Here is an 18,469-nt window from a genome sequence, read left to right on the forward strand (position 1 = left end):
CCTCTGCTGCCAGTAGATGGAGAGCTATCGCCAAACTTGCTGAGGAAACACCTTACTGGTAAAAAATTATTTGTTGTTTTCAATGTATACATTAGTCTAAGTTCTAAAACATGAGATGCTAATTAGAAGTACTCAATAGCATGTTTAAAGGCCAGTTAAAAAATAAGGCATAATACTTGTCATCTAATATGGAAACCTTGAATAAAACCACTATCAAATTAACACAAACTCTTGAGGACAATTTTTATTTTGTGGTTATCCTCCGTGTATTTCATTCCTTCCTTGAATAGTCCCAAATATTCGAGCTGCCTGTCAGGGATGCACGGCCCGCTCACAGTTGTCACTGCTAGCTCCCCCTGGACAGCATTAGTGTCAGCCCTCTCCCTTGAATCCTCATTGTGTGTAATCATTGCTTTGTCTCCTGTGCCCCCCGACACACACCTCACTGCATGCAACTTCCTCAGTCCCACCAGCGTTCCCCACAAACACCCCACCCCCCTCCCCCTTCGTACCCCCCTCTGTCCCCTGTGCCAAGGAGCTGCACTAGTGCCGTACCTAAAGGGATTGCTGTCACGCTGAAAAGGCCGGGCCCGTTATGCCTGACAACTCGAGTATTTGTATACGCCAATGCAAACGTGTCCCTGCTGATATTGCTTTGTCACTTAATACTGACCCCCACCAGAGTGCCATTAAGAGTCAGGCATTCCACCACCGTGCCAAAACAAGGCATTTCTGCAAAATGCACCCCCATAGGACATTTTGAATACTCCTCCCTCCCGTCATCTGCATGCTATTGTGTGCGACGCAAACCTATTTTCTGCTTTATTTATGTCCCACCGCAAGATGCTCCTTGGGACCCACAGGGAGGAGTGACACTAGCCCCTCGGTGAATTTGCACAAAAGTTTAACTCTTTATTTTTACTGTCATTGTGTTGACACTCGAGGGTTGTCTGTAGTTTGTGAGTATTTGTTTTTATTGCACATTAAAAAACAATGAAAGCTGATACAGTATGTGGTAGAACTGGGGCATTTTTTTGCTTGGGGTATGTAAAACAAAGCGTTAAAATGCATTTTAGGCATACAGAAAACAGTATATATGTTGCATTTAAATGTTATTTAAAATGTATGTAACAAAAATAATAAACTATATTTACATCCTATTTTTGAGAAAAGCTCTATAATGTTCCTTATTTACAACTATTTAGTTTATATTGTGCTTACTGATGTGACCCCAAAATGCACAAAATGTATGATTACGTTTGAAATAATTAATATGGATTGAGCACACTAATAAATCATGCGTGCTGTTTCCCAATGCAGAGTGTAACATATGAGCCATATGGCGCCATATTGTTTTCTGCCACAGAGGCCAGTGCCATGTCTCGATGGCACACACTTTACCCTCGTAACTGTCCCGCTGCCATCTTTGAGGGCCTTGGTGTCAACAGTCACTGTCAACAAGAAGCTGCTTCAAAGGCAAGAAGTACTTTTACTCAAGGAAATGACTTTGTTGAAAGCTGCTCTCAGGGTCTCACTTAAGTGTAAACTTTTTCACTTTAGTATATGAATAGCAGACTTGCCTCCTCCAAGGAATTATTGGTTCAAAATCCTTCAAATATATGACTTATTTCCTCAGGGGGAATAATAAAAACATACATTTAATTGTACTTAAAGGTGCACTTTGGTACTTTTTCTGATAGGGGTCTGCATTGCTGTGGAGATTTAGTACTTTGTCTGGAAACAGTCCCACAGTAGGATATCAAACTTATCTATTACCATGGCGACAAGCAGGTGGCACCACTAGGCCAAGTTACAGGTCAGATCTGTGGAGAGGGATCAAGTTTTTCAACTTTTTCTGTTCTGAAGGCTTTACTTGACATAACAGTTTAAGCATGACATGGGGAGCGAGAGGGGACAGACATTCAACAACGGACAATATATATTTCCTTCCCTTTCACATTTTATCCTGATCACGAACTAACGTGACTTAGAAAAGCATTATAATCACATAATTGAAAAACAATTTAAAATAATAATAATAATAATATTTTTTTCTAAATATGTTATAATTAAAAAAACTTTTCTTTTTTCTTTTTTCATATCTGCGTTACGCGTTTGCCTGGAACACTTCGGTGCCTAAGGAATGCATAGAGACGATCTGCCATTCTGTCTGTCTGGGTCATGATTGTCCATGATCAGGTCACCAATGTGCGGATGTCATAAGATTCAGCACATAATGTCCTGGTAATTTAGTATCACGTTTTAACGTCTTTCTTTCTTTTTTAACTTTTAAAGTTTTATTTTAAATAACGTAATACTATTATGATAGTATCAGGTTAAAACATGAAACTGAAGGAAAAAAATATTCATTCAGTACCGGCATATAATACCAGAAAAGTGATACTGGATGATTTTATTCCAGCACCACTGGCAGCTCTACGCTTTCATACAGATACATTGTAAGGAATTTTCCCCCTACATTTATTGCATGTACTATGTTCATTGCTTTCGAAAAACACTTGAAACTGAAGAGCCTTAGCATGTCCTTGGAACTCAATAAATGCTACTCACATGATAAAAACTTTGGATTCTTTGCCCCTACCTTTTTCTTTGGCTTGTGTCAAGTCTGACTTAGCAAACCAGTTAGTGACGCTGCGTCGTCGCCTTGTGCAACATTCGCTGAAGGTCAGAAAGATTAATTGAATGTATTCACATCCCCATCTGAGTACCTGCAACAGAGAAGCCTTGTTTCAATTGGAGATGTGACGAGGATTAAAAGTGTTCAAACCATGTTGCTCTCAAGGACATGCCATCGCAAACGCAAAATACCTCGGGGGATATTTTCCCCCCCTTAGTACATCTTTTACAGTACATAGCATCTTGTTTCCTCCCCGTTTTAATTAATTGGTAAGACTATGATACTTGCATACTTATCAGGATGCAGTTTCTAAATAGGTAGAGAGGAGCAGGGAAGCCATATGGTATTGTCTGACATGAAGAAATTAGGCCACCAATGCTGTCTGTTCATCGTCATCAACCTGGCCACCTGCTTTAGGTAGTGGCTCCTCACCGAGTCCCACCAGCACATTCAAACTTTTCATTATGTCTTTATTGTTCAGACAAACTATTCAAATGCCAAGGGTTCGTTGCAGATCGGGTTGCAAGAGCCAGCGGAGGTGGTTTGGCTACTGTCCAGACACAATTTTTTGAAAGATTTTTCAAGTTGAAAGATAAGTTTGAGATACAGATGGTTTGGACCGGCCATATCCTCTCCGGTTGTGTCCTTGACGTAGCGGACGTAGATACCATTGCCAAAAGCCCACGCAGCGTTTTAAACCAACATCCAACAAATGTTTCTTACAACACTCGGCGGTCACAAACGTTATTATTAGACTGTTTTATCAAGCCACATTGTTGTTAGCGAGAAATGACTTAGTTTGAAACCAATGGAGAGGACATGGCTCAGACTGGGAGCGGAGGATACTCAGGTCACATTACAACTCAGAATAGACATGTTCAAAACAGTCGACGCACCTCCAGGGACACGCGCAGCCATCCCGAGGCACTTAATTTTTTCTCTGCCCATATTAATTTTTCATCGGCACACATCTTGACTTGAGCGCGGCTTCCCCAGTTTCACTGATCTACAGCAAAGCAAACTGTCATATCCATTTGGCAACCACTCACAGACTACACCCAACTGCTGTGTGTTTGTGGGTCCGCAGCCACAATATGCCGTTATTTAGACTGCTCTCATGTCACGTCGGCTTACTCCACGTCCTTCACTTTTGGAGAGTAGGAAACAAGCCAAAGATAACATTGCTCTGGGCTGCGTTTGTTTGAAATCTTTTCCAATTTGTTCTTTTACTTCTTTTTATCAGCCAACAAATACTTTGAGTTGAACTAGTACGTGTCCTGGGGTTGTAAAGTATACTTCAGGGAGAACTAGAAGCCTTGACCTTAAATTTTAACTAAACAGCGCTCCAACCCAAACCCTCAAGTAAATGCTTTCTGAATAATATCTCTCAAGATTACAGTCACGCAAATTATGTATTATTTGTTTCTTGACTGTTGCAGCAAGGGGTTAACACTCGTAATGGGGTCGATTCGATGCGTTACCCCCACCTCGCGTTCATATGAGTGGTACATCAATGTATGTTTTAAATTAAAGATTATTCTTCTAGCCATTGTAATGGTACACATAGCCCAAGATGTGGAACAGGCCGAAATGTTTTTAAATAGTTTTCCTCACAATGCAAGTGCAAAAATATGTTTGAAATTTGACAAAAAAAATCAATGATGGCAACCCTGTATGTTAAATTTTATGTATTAAATTCAACCCTTAAAGTGCATGACAGGTTTTCATGATTTTCTAATTATTTCTTTTGGTTTGGTGGGGTATAACCTATTGTAAACATTTATCAGTCAAGTGTCAATTTGTGAAGAAAAATGTTAAAATATAAATTGAAATTAAAAGTGCGGAGTTCACAGAACCCCTCTGTGATGTCATCAATAAGCGATATTCCATCAAAAATAGCCGAAACAATTTACTCGCAATGGATACAATTTGTTGACATTTTTTTACATCAGTTATCAGGTATTATTATTTGTCAACTACTAACCCTTGTTTATAGCATTGTAACATCTGCTGCTCATGTCCAACCAGGAAGTACAATTATAAACTGTAAAATCATATTAAATATAGTCATGTTCACTACGTTTGAGTAAAATGTGTAGTCTAACCTGTCATGTCCACTTCAAGGTTAAATACCCTTATATAATCTTTGTAATGTAATATTTTCCAAAAGTACTGTAACTGTACCCTTGGAGCTTACACGAGTGCTCCATGCTGATGTCACGGCCTCGACAGAAGGGGTTAACGGGTCCCCTTGCTTAACTTGGCCCCCATCAACTGTCAACAGGTCTTGGAGGTCTTTGGTTGAACCTTGAATGCGCAGGATTCCGGCCTCATTCTGCTTTAGCTGCTTTGGTTTCTCAGCTCGCTACGGCCGCGGCGCCCGAGGAAGGATTAAAGATTGATGAGCGCTCTCAGAATCAGTGCATTGCTCCAGAGATCCACGCATGTGTTATAAGTAGGAAGATTGCTGTTGCTGCTTTTGCTCTCTGTATACTGATGCATTGGAAAAGAAATCAAGGTTAGATTGTTGTTCAGCCTATTTTTTTTTTTAGATCGTTTTTGTATTGTCAGAATAGCCACAAGTACATATTTGAATGTAAAATGTGATGAAATGCTGGTGATATCAGATAAACCACTGCTTTCATATTTTCGGACTTCTAAAGCTGATTCACATAATATCAGGATAAAATCACACTTTAAAATTCTTTGCAGCTGAAACATGTCTTAAAAAGAACGTCAGCAGAGAATCAGAGCAGAAAATACAATGGAATCAGCAATCAAAGGTATGTTGGGCTTTGAATATGTTTTTTTTCCGTTACTTTGCTGATCAATTTGCGATGTAGATTAGAAAAATATATATATATATAATGTAATAACTATTAATATGGACTGGGTTAGTTGCTTTATTTAGTCATGTTTGATAATGATAGTTTGAAAAATAGTGACTACAATCAAATTATGTCCGAAAGCTAGCATAAAACTAAAATGGATGCAGATAATAAATAATAAACATCTTATGAATTTAAATAACACAGGATGCTACATATTGCACTAATATTGTAAAAAAAATATATACATATATTATTATTCACTTTTTATAGATTGAACAAGCTTATATTTTTCCTATTCAAATCATTAAAGAATTTTGACATGTGCGTAGTGTCATAAGTAAGACTAAATCCAGTTAAAACGTTGATTTTAGGCTTTTCATACAGCACAGTTTATTTTTGTTTCTGATAGTACAATCTAATATTGTTCAACCCTCTTGGCTGTATCTGTTCATGACCTATCACTGTGGCGGAGGAAGTCTTTAGGGACACATAACAGCCTGTTCGCACAACGCCTTAATTTTTCTTGCATGAGCCATACACCCAGCATGGCTCCATGGTTTAACTGTCATATCCATTTGGCACCTCCTCGCCAGCTTCACCCAAACGCACCCAGCACAACCACACAACTTTATTACCTGGGAAATTAATGATCTGGGAGACTGAGACATGGAGTAACGTGTGCAAGAAATTACCCAAATTCTGAAAAAGACCTGCCGTTTAAGTTCTGTAACAGGTTTTATTCTGAATGTATTCTCCGGCAGCATTAATCAGGGCGCTAATTCGCTCTGTTATGAGATGACAGTAGAGTTGGCAAACACCACCTTATGATTGATTTCCTACTATTAAAATTGACTAGGGATGAGTTATGGTGCGTAATTAGTTTGTTGTCTGGCAATAGGAAATTTCACTTAAAATGTTTGATATTGAAAGGGAAATGTTAAAACTTTTTTTTAAGGATCATTTTGTGTGAAGTATTTGTTGTATTTGTTGATTAGATTATGTATGTTTCCCTATAGGTCAGTGTAGGTGTATAATGTGTATGATTGGTTGACATTATTTTGTAACCTGAAAATGTAATATACACCTTTATTTTCTCTGTTTGCAGACAACGGAAGAGTATGCAAGCATTTAAAAATGTAGAAATAAGTATGTAAAATGTATTTGTTGCTTGTTTATAATTTCATCATCTAAGGGGAGTAAATGAAAAAGAATGAACTGTATGTTTCAGTTTCTAGATGGAAACTTTTTCTCAAAGTTGTCATTGTTGACACTTCTGTACTTGCACTTTCTGTGAACAAGTTATTGGGCCAAAAATGAATTTTTAAAAATTGAGCTGGTGGAAATTTTTGGAACTTGAAAACTTAACTTTTGAATTTGAAATTTCAATATATTTTTCTCCTTTTGCCAGTGCCAGTTACTGGGGGAAAATTGTGACTTGAGGAAGTTCACGCTAATGAATGCACTTTCTGTGAACCAAACGTGTAGAGTCACATTTGATTGGCTAACAGTCTTTTGGGTAGAACCAATGAGATACTATTGTTCATATGACCAGTACATGGTTGATGTGATTCAATTAAAATGTACTTTAAGGATTGGGTTAAAAGTGTAAAAAAAAAAATTGTTTAATTCACAAAATAATTTGAATATGGAAGATATTTTTTTTTATATGGAATTGTTTATTTTTCTTTTATTTAATGGCAATTGTGGCTACTGGCTCAGTGAAGCTGCTACTACAGTTTCTACAAAATTAAGCAATGAGGTCAACTCAGAATTGCTGTTATTTTCTGTAAGTATTATAACTGGAAGAAACAATTACAATTTCTGGATGAATAAAAAATCTATCCCAAACCTTATTATTGGTTATTGTATGTACATTCAGGCAAAGGCTAAAAGTGTATTTATTTATGTCTTTGTTTATTTCCGTATTTCTTTATTTTTTTGCTGATGGAAAATTTGAACCAAATTTGAACTTTGGTGTTTCTGTTTTTTCCCCGACTGTCGTTAGTTACTGGGGGAAACTGGGGTTACATATAGTTGTCGTTCGTGAGATTACGTGCACTCCTCAGTTTCTATGGACAGAAAAGTCTTACCCAAACGTGATTGGTTGACCGCATTTTGGAACCAACCAATTGAGTGTCTAGTTGTCTTTTTTATACGTGCAATATATGCGCACCAATTGTGAGCCGTTGAATCATCCCGATGCGCGCTTTTCTGACGTGCTCTTTTGAGTCTTGAGCTTACACCACTGGGTTTCACGACGGTCCACAGTTTTTCAGATTAGCGGCACAACGCTACGGCCTCTGCAGAATTTGCCTTTGGTTTTTTCTCCATAAATCCTGAGGGTTCTGTTCACGGATTTGTTACTGTAAGTGTTGATACGGCCTTTGTGATTGGACAGCGCGCAGAAAGGCAAAGAAGGGTTTGGCCTTTCATGGTGAAATGTGATAGGATTATTCACATGGTGGCACCACAGGACAAAGACGGAACTTTGTTTTTCAGAAATGTAGACTATTCTTGAACTTATTCACACACACAAAAAAGACAAAAAGCACTAGAAAATGTTTGAGTGCTAAGAAAGTTTATCATTGTATTATTTTCAAAAAAGATTTCTTTAACTCTAAAATTATTTGAACAAGCTAATAAATAAAAACATGCCAAAATCCTAAATAATAATCGCACCCAAACACTTAAATCGCACTCAAACACGTAAATCTTGACCACAAAATCAATATTATTTTATTTATCTTTTTATTCTTTATTAAAACATCAAACAATTAGTTTATTGACAATAAGAGAAAGAAGTGAAATATTTTTGGTAAAACAAATTTCATTGCCTCACAATGTCACATACTTAACTTTAAAAATGTATTTCGCTATCTCATATAGACATAATTACATTATTGGACATGTCCCTGAATGCCCCTCACCTCTGTGTATCTAATTGAGCTGTTAGCCGCTATAGTGCATATATGCTAGCTGCTGTAGCCTCATCTTTTGCTCGTGCTCACATCCAGGAGACTCCCCATATAGGCAAAAAGCTGTGACCTTTCCTTTGTGGTGCAATCAAATGGAGCTGCCGTGGTCCTTGGCTCTGAATAATTAATTCCTCCCTCAGTAGGAGTGTTTGCTAAACAGTGGGGTCCTCTGCAGTTCACTTTTTCTGCACCGCTGCCACTGCACCCTGGGGTACGCGGCCCAGAGTACGCTGTAGTCTGACTTAAGATGTTCCTTTCCAGCGAACAGAGAGCCAGTCAGAGACACACTGGAAGATGCCTTTTTCAAATGTTCATTTCTTTATTTTTTGCTGTGGAGGAAAGTTAACAATATAAGATACAAGCCAAATTAGCATCATTTTTCTCTACAGAATGTGCACAGGACAGCAGGGATAGCATTAAAACCGGTCCAATGTGACACAATATAAAATTATGATAAATATAGATTAGTGAGGTGCACTAGGATGGAATGATGGGTATTAAAATGATTTACTTTTTATTTGTTGGTTTAAGTGCATATTTATTTTAGCGTTTTGTCTGTCGTCTGCTCCCTTCACACACACACACACACACACGCTCGCACGCACACACACGCACGCACACACACACACACACACACACACACACGTATGTTGCCTTTATTCTTTCTAACACATTAGTTTTAATAAAATTACTTTTGCGATGCCATTTTATAATTTTTTAAACGTACGTGTATAGATTTTGGGCATTCATATGCTTCTTTTGTTGCTTATCAAAGCAATGTTTATGTCATTTTGAGTTCACTCCCAAAATTAGTGATAAAAAAGTAAATTCAAGTTTACGCTGAACACCTCCGTCGTTCACACAACGGATTGGTTCACGAGAAAGGCCCTCGCCTCAAACTATTTGTTCCGCTATCAGTCCGACAAACCAATCCCCAGTGAGGTGGACCAAAAGTAACGCCCCCTGCTGCATTTGCCCCGTAACAGCGTCATCGCTCTCTCCTCTAGTACTACTGCCTTTCATCATGCCAGGATGAGGAGCAGGGGATCGTCCTAAATATGCTACTGTAGGTGTGTGTGAGCACATGGGTGACAAGCACTTTGATCTCGTAGTGAAAAGGGCCCAAGCTGCGGGAAAATTATCAATGAGATTCAGAGAGAGGTAGAAACAGAGTAGTGGAGGTGTGATGTGGCTCACCATGTCAGAATGAGCTAATCAATTAGTAAGCGCTATTTATTATTTACAAGTGTACTATTTATACCCGGTTAGTGACATTACCAGTGTTTTTGTTGGTTGTATTCAGATCGAGAGTTAAGACATGTGCATTTTAAAAGTATTTCATTTTTAATCTTATTTGGTCGCATGTTTTTATATTTTAAAGTGAACTCGAAAGGGTTACTAAAACATCAGCTGTGTCTAAGTTTTATGAATGAAAATGGAATGTGTGCGTGTGTGCGTGTGTGTGTGCGTGTGTGCGTGTGTGTGTGCGTGTGTGTGTGTGTGTGTGTGTGTGTGTGTTTTTTTCTTCTTTTTTTCCTTTTGAGGCCACAGGACAAAGAAGAGAAAAGCCAATGGTTTGAGCCTAACCTATTTTTCTCCAGCAAATGTAACTGACACCATTATATATATATTCAGCAAACAACCGCTTCTATTCCGAACATGTTTGACATCACAGGCTGAAATAATGATGCAATTCATGTTTATTTAATCATCGCAGCGTGCCGGGTTATTCTCACTGTGGCTCATTATTGTAATTTTAACTGATTTTAACAATGCGCTTTAAGCAATGTGGAAAGTGCCTATGTGTGCAACTAGTGGAATCAGTGATTAGACATGCAATAAAGAAGTGGCTCAATTTTCACACATAAGTGGTTTTGACTATCCACAAAAGGACATTTAGAAATGAGCAAGTTTGTGTCGCTAAAAAGTACATTCATACAATTATTTCAGCGTATATCATAGCAGCTGTAAATCATAATGCAACTGAATGTGTCACAATAATGTTATTTGAGTAAAATGTGACTTTTTTTCCAAGAGTTTAACAAAAGTCATTATGTGTGACTATTGATTACGTAAAATTCACAGAGCTTTAGCTTTAGGTGAGATTTAACTCAAGTTTTGTATCTTTTCTAAAACCAGGTACAAGTTATTAAATATCTCCAATTGTTCCTTAATGTTCCAGGATGTTTTGGTGGTATTTAATTACTTTTTCATGTGCAGTGTTCAGCTTCAATAAGAAAAAATAATATTTTGTAAATGAAACTTGAATGAACAAAAAAAAAAAAAAAATCTCAGACAATTTCAAATATATTTTAGGTTAACACTGAAAGAAGGGGAAACCTCTCTCTGGGGTGTAATGAAGACACATGAACCCGGTGCAGTGTCTTAGTTGGAGGGCAGAGTGGAGCTGAAGGGGGAGCTATGACTCCTTGCAGCAGGCGCAGGTTCAGCTGGGGCTCGTCTCAGCTCCGGCAGCCGCACATTCACACACTTTCTCACACTCCTCTGGCTGCGCTGTGCCACATTGATTTCAATGTATCTGTTGAGGGGAAATAATCAATGCAAATTCCCTGGCAGAGCTGCCCGAGAGTAAAGCGTGCCTGATTCATCAACCGGCTTACTCACATCTTTATTTTCGGTTTTATTATTTTATTTTATATTATTTTTTGGTTCTTTTTCTTTTTTTCATCTTCTTTTTTAACATCTTTAACATTTTCCATACATTTTTATAAAGTTCCCAACATATACTGTATAACGGTGTAAAAAAAAATAATCAAAAGACAAAAACTATAGACTAAATTTTGTCTAATAAAATTTTAAAATCGAATTTGTTGTATTTTTATTTATATAAACATGATATTATTAATTCTAATAATATCATAATTATTACTATTTAAATATTTTTTCAACTAGTTCTCTTTTGGAATTGCATTAGTAACCATAGCACTAAATATTTAACTTAGTATTAAAAGCTTACACTTTAAACTGTGGTTCTTTATTACATTGTTTATCCAGCCATTAATCTGAGCCATGTCTGTTCCTTATATTCCTAAAGTAAGTCAGCGTGTTGGACAGGAAGGAAGTCTCAGCTGACACCTAACCTTAACATTTCATTTTTTGCTCCAACTTGAACTTGGTCAAACGCTCGGGCTCCAGAGTGCAGCCGCTTGTGGATATGTAAATGTACTACATGTGTGAGGCTCAGAGAGAGAGGTTTTGAAATAAAGGCTCTGGTTTATTTGGAAATTCCTGCGTGATGAAAGGGAAAGAATATCCCTCCAAAAAATGATTAATGTGGTGTTCAGGTACACAGAAGATTGAGTGATCCTGTCATCGCACCATATGGTACCAATTTATTCCGGCAAGAATAAGGCAAACTCACTGGAGGACCTTGCAAAAACTGTGTCTCCTTCACCAGACTTCAGGAAGGAACCATGCATGTTTAAATGACTGAAACTGTTATGCTAAAGCCGTAAAAAGCTTCTGTTACATGAGACAATTAGTGGAAAGTTTTTTATTTTTTCAGACTACATTTTTTTGCTGGATATCTGACGAAAGAATAGTTTGGACTTGCAAAAACGACACTATTTTGACCTTTGCGGCTGGATTCATTATTACAAACACGTGTTTACATTTATTTATACGAACGTTTCCAAACCGCTTTAATGTAATTTTGCAACGCATCAAAAATGGTGCAGCAACAGTGTAAGGTAAAGAGCATTTTGGAATATCTACATTTCACCTCTGAATTGTGTTTCAAACCATTCAGGATCCAAATCTGTGTGGGTGTGGCATATTCTGACCCAAATAAAATTGATGAAGTCGTGGGATATTTCCAACTAGTGCAATTTCTTCTTTGACAGCTCCCACATTTGGTTAAATATACCCAGGTAATAGTGGAATGTAGTGTGGATGTGACAAGCCTGTCAAATCAGGTTGAGGGCTGTAATTTGACATGGTTTGTTCATCCACTCACACTTTAATGGGGTTTTTCCCCCAAAATAGACAAATCTTCAGGACGTGCTCAGCGCCAAGAGGCAAAAAAATAAACAAACTGTAAATAAACTGTATACACTATAATGTTGTTATTACACACTATTTACCATTTATTACTTCTGGTACAATCTAGGGATTTCAGGATTATTTGTTTGATCGATAATTGTTATTATTCAGCTCACGATATAATCATAAAAACTAAAATTGAATTATCTTGACAATTTTAGAAGCAAATTTAGAAACATTTTGTCTGTATATCGTCCAAAAATATATCTACCGGCAATTGTAAAGTACTTTTCTATCAGTTTTTCGTCACATTAACTTAGTTTTCTCTCAGAAAGTTTGATTTTGTAAATGGAATAGTCCCATGTTGGACTATGGCACTGAAAGAAAATGAAAGATTTTAATAATCACTCAATCTTGGTGGTTTTATCGAACATTAACACCAACATTTTAAATCATGTCATCTCTAATAATACTTACCATGATGACGTCTTTAAATGTGCAGACCATTTATTTTAACAAATGCCCATTTTTTTTTGTGAGTTTAAATATTGTGCCAAAAAAAACATATCTTTTGTGTGAAACTGGATTAGACAGAGACAGATTTTTTCCCATAACTATTATTTTATCATTATTATTATTCGCATTTGTATGTTACTGTAGAAAAGGGTTTTGTTTGACAACCTGTAACTGTATTTAAATGTGCTGACCTTCCCTGTGCTGCAAATTTAAATGACGGAATTGCATTATTTGACTCCCACCTCACTGATGTCTTATCCAGATCAGCTTTTTTGGAGAGAACGCTGTTATTTTGGAATGCATATGGCTGCCCTGCGCGCTGGTGGGATGGGGCAGGTTAGGGGGTCGGGGAGCACTTTTCTCTTCCAATAGAGTGTCATTTGTGGCCTTAGCCCTGCAGGGCATATGGACGGAAACTGATAACGCTCTTTGTGGAACTGGACTGAATTGGCCCCCATTATCCGAGGTGTGGAGCTGTTCAGTGTGGAAATAAAGGAGTTTATCCACTGCCCATCTGACCAGCGCTCTCTCTTTATGGACTGGGCCGGAGCATTCCACACACACAATTCCCAGTCACCATTTGGAGTTGAGCCGGGAAGGGCACCTGGGGTAAAATCTCAACCGTGTGCCAAGGTGAAAGAGAAATCCGAATCACTCTCTCATACATTTATTGTGTCCTAACATTCTGTCAAGCATGAGGGCACGTTATTAGCAGCAGTTTTCAGAGGGAGTAAAAACAATATTGCGGCTATCGGGGTTGTGACGACAGTGCAGTGCCTGTGTGTGTCTTTGGGCGTGACCGTAGCGGCAAGCAGAGCAATGGATTTGCTTATACAGCCAGGGCCACGGCCAGATCTCAAATGTTTGACTTTTAATCAAGGAAGTCAAACCAAAGGGGGTTTTAAAAGTCACTCATGTGGCTTTCGGAGCGCAGAAAGGGCTGCGCGCGATTCCACTGGCATCGAGCGAATGTAACTGTTGAAAAGGCAGAAGGAAACTGCTCCGGTCCCATGTACTGCGGGGTGAATGTGCCTTTTTCTACTGAGTGCCTGGTTAATAGAGAGGGAATCTGAGCTACGCCGGCATGAACCAGGAAATCTCACAGAATATAATCTAAATAACTCACAAATGATGGAGCTGACAGTGCCATGTGAACATTTACTGATGTTTTATTTTACTGCAGCGTGTCCCATGATTTAAAGGTGCTCCATGTAACCTTTATATTATGGATATGTTGTTTTGGTTATTTTGGCATTTAAATAAATCATTTGTTGACCAACCTGTTTTCAGAAGATAAAAAGCAGTCAAGGATAGTTTTTATTTCCTCATCTTTGCAGTTGAAGGGAGGTAGAATTAGAAACAGTTTGGTCTGGAAGGGCATCTGTTTTAATAACGGGCTAAAAGATTTCATGCTAGGAATTTGGACTGGCACTCAGTTTTGTTGTGATACGTGTATATGTGAACCATGTATACTTTAGTGGCATCTTGTATATTCACAAAGTGTACAAGCATGTGTGTGTTACCTGCACATAATGTGTTACGGAGAAAAGCCTGTGTTGGCGTCAGTATTGTTAATAGTAGTGTTTGCGCTGATTGAATAAAAAGGGAGCAACGCTTTTAATACAACACTAGCCATTAATTTGCATTTGCACATTTACAAAAGCCAGACTAATTTACAGTTAGTTTATTACTTTTGTAAACGTCATCTGTGAATTTGCATTCATTCAGCGCAAAGTATTCAAATTCCTTATAGTATTGAACCATTAAACTAAGTGTACTGATGCAATGCAAAGCAACTTTGTTAATTGTTATCTTTTTATTTATTATGGGGAAAGTATTGCAATACTTAATTCATATAAAAAATGCAATATACTGTGTATCACAGTGTATTGAAATGGCAGTATACTTTGTATGGGCCTTATGTATCATGATTACTTTGAATCGTGACAGTTCTATTTTCTTTAATCTAATGAAAAGGGAAAATTCTTTCATCTGAAATACATACATTTTAAAGGGGCTGTATTCGAAATAAAATTGGCCTTAGTACATATAAATTGTCAAACGAGCTCTGAGGGTAAAAATGAAACCGCTGTGTGCTGTGCACATCTAATTATACATTTTTTAAGCATATTTTTATAATCTGCAATCTTGGAACTGGTGTTCCATCAGCCTGCTAGTTGTTGTTAGCATTGGTGTGACAGCACTTTACTCTGGTCTCCAAACGCGCTTATAAACTCATCGCAGTAAGATTAGGAATGCATTTGGAAAGTGAGGAGCAACTTTGAACTGCTACATTTACTGTTTTTCATGTTTTAAGAATGTAAAAATGATGTAAAAGTGCCTTTAAACTGACACATATTTCTGAAACAATAACATGAACAAGCACTTGAGGCCCTAAATGGAAACCATTATCAATAGCTGTAAGGATGTAGTAAATCATTTACCTGTGGCAACGTTGGATCAATGTAAAAGTTATTCAGTCTATTCCTGAGCTTCACATTCCACTGGTTCTGCAGTAGGTCCATAGTTTTGGAGGTTACTCATTAAAATCTGTTCTCAATAAAACACCTCCAAACAAAAGCCAGCCCGATAGATTTGTGAAGTATTTCTCATAAAGAGTAGGGTTTTAATCCAGATCAGATCGTTCCTTGAGATACTTGGATGATGTGGGCAGTTAATAAAGCACAATGATTGGCTGAGTGGGACAGATGGAGGCAGCTGCTTGTGATTTGTGGGCACGTACAGTACATTTGAAAACGTCCAAATACCACAGAGCTGCAGGATTCCCACAATGCTCAGCTCTGACACACATTCTCTCCATATTCGCAAAATGCAACATGACAGCAAAACACTGGATTGGAAGCATATGCAGCCCTTTAAAATGCACTGCCTGTTTTACGATGCCCGTTATTGTTCAAAGTAAATGTGTGATATCAATCTGGGGTGCACGACAATCTTGTGATAAATGGGAATGTTTTGTTGTATTGATTAACATAGTAGTTTAAGTGCATAGGGCAGGTTATGTTTTCTAAATATTACTTCATTTGGTGGTATAAATAAAAATTATAGTTTTACAAAATTCAAGTGGCAGTTTGTGAAGAAAATTTGTGGGGGGAATGTTGAAAATTGTGTAAATTAGCTTAATTATAAAAAGGAATCTTTCTATCTTTGTCGTCAATACACAAAGTTACATAAAATGACATGAAAGGAAGACATTTTTCTAGCGACTTAAAACATTAATTTAATGATATAAAAGTGTTGTTATATTTGTTGTAATCAAATAATAACTTATGTATAAATTAGTTGCCATAGTAACTCAAAGAATGTCATCTACTGCCTATGGAGGAAGTAGAATAATAATCTTACCCAAAAATACTGTTCATATTTATGTGATGTTATTTTGGTCAATAGTGTAAACTCATATGCACTTTATGTTTAGGATAGTTCTTGGTTTAGCATCAGTTTGACCTGGAGTGCGTCTGAATGTCCCGCCTGGTCCTTAAACCCTCATTCACTGCATGTTTGTCGGGTCACATGACTGGGGTCTGGGTGGGAAAAAAAGTTTGCAAAACTTCATCCATCCATCCATCTTCTTCCGCTTTATCTGGGACCGGGTCGCGGGGGCAGCAGTCTAAGCAGGGACTCCCAGACTTCCCTCTCCCCAGACACTTCTCCAACTCCTCCGGGGGGATCCCAGGCCAGCCGAGAGACATAGTCCCTCCAGCGTGTCCTGGGTCTTCCCCGGGGCCTCTTCCCGGTGGGACATCCCCCCGGTGTCCTTGAACTGACACCTTAACGTGGTGGAGGGGTTTGAGCGCCCGAAGGATCCCAGGAGCTATGTTGTCGGGGGCTTTAAGCCCCTGGTAGGGTCTCCCAAGGCAAACAGGTCCTAGGTGATGGGTCAGACAAAGAGCGGTTCAGAAGCCCTCTACGATGACAACAAAAACAAGGCCAGTTACATCGCCCGGATTGGCGTCACCGGGGCCCCATCCCGGAGCCAGGCCTGGGATGGGTGCTCGACGGCGAGCGCCTGGTGGCCGGGTCTTTCCCCACGGGGCCCGGCCGGGCACAGCTCAAAAGAGCGACGTGGGGCCTCGACGACCAGATCTCCGGACACAGAGGCTAACTCTGCAAAACTCCAATAAAAAGGTATTTCTGTAATAAATATTTGTAAAATCCGTCTGACACACACATATTTATGGACATAATACACATATTTAACACGGATCTTATGTTAAACCTCAAACGGACTAGATTATTCAAACTTAGCCTGTGATGTAGATCTTTGTACAGTTCAAGCCAAGGTAAACGACTTTGTGACTTTGAGTGGTTTATTCATAATCGCAGTGAGTTAAAGCAGCTGTTTTGTCTGTGTTCATTCAGTCGTGTTGTGTCCAGTTTAAGACCTGTCGCTGTTCCACTGTTGCTTTTCCGACTGTCCCAAATCATCGTGGTCCATACTGATCAGTCCCGTGACCAGCGCTGGACACTACAGTTCAAGGTCCAGCGTGGGACTTTTTGAGTTCACTTCTTTTTCACCTGCTGGACATTCGGACAGCAGTAAAAATGGTGTGACTCCTAAAATTCGTGTGACATTCGGACGCAGCCCTGGTCTCCTCTTGTTTTTTCTGATCCTACCTAGTCTGTTTCTGATTTTGTCATGATTTCAGCATTTAAGTCTATGTTTACAAGATGTTTTTAATGTCTAATTAACAGAATTTTTTCAATAAAAAATAAAATTAAAAAAACATCGCTGACCCAAGGTTAGTTCTAATGATTGCGCTGTGTGCCACGTCAAATGTACTTTCAATATTTATTTTGATTCTTTTGAAGACACATTTCTTGGTGTTTACTTCCACCACTTCATCAGATTCGTGTCACAAAGTGGAGACAAATTGAGCAGAACATTTTTGTGCAAAGTACAGAATCCATTTCCAGGCCACCTGAAAGAGATTTCATTTTCAAAGATTGCAGACATTGCCGTAAGTCAGTGCAAAGATGGAAATGTTTCAGTCGTTTTTTAAAGTGGTGTTTTATAGCGCAGCTTTCGACTAATCAAACACTTGAGTCACCTTGAAGTGATGTATCCAATCCATCAAAAGTACTTCAGTACTCTGTGTAATTGTTCTCGTCGAGCAAAACTATATAACTTAATTTTGAAACCTCAACTGAATCTTTTTCTTCAATTAATTGTGAGCAATTAATCCGGTCTATTTCAAATAAGTCCAATGGGAAATCTCACTTCACAGTTTCATCTCCAGCAGCACTTTGTCAACCCAACTCAAGACAACAGGACAAGTCATATATTCAAATCTATATGCATAACCAAAACTTTAACTTTTAACCAAAACTATAACCAGACAAATCAAATAATACAAACATAAATATATCCTGCTTTTATTATGTAGAAGTTTATGTTTGATTCATTATAATTTGGGCCAGATAAAGAAACGTGTGACAAAATCAGACCACTGCGAGCTTTTTGCATGTAATTAGTGGAACATTTT

Source organism: Eucyclogobius newberryi, unplaced genomic scaffold (genome assembly GCF_026437365.1).
Source record: "Eucyclogobius newberryi isolate DKJ021-1_F unplaced genomic scaffold, fEucNew1.0.hap1 SCAF_9, whole genome shotgun sequence".
Taxonomy (NCBI): Eukaryota; Metazoa; Chordata; class Actinopteri; order Gobiiformes; family Gobiidae; genus Eucyclogobius; species Eucyclogobius newberryi.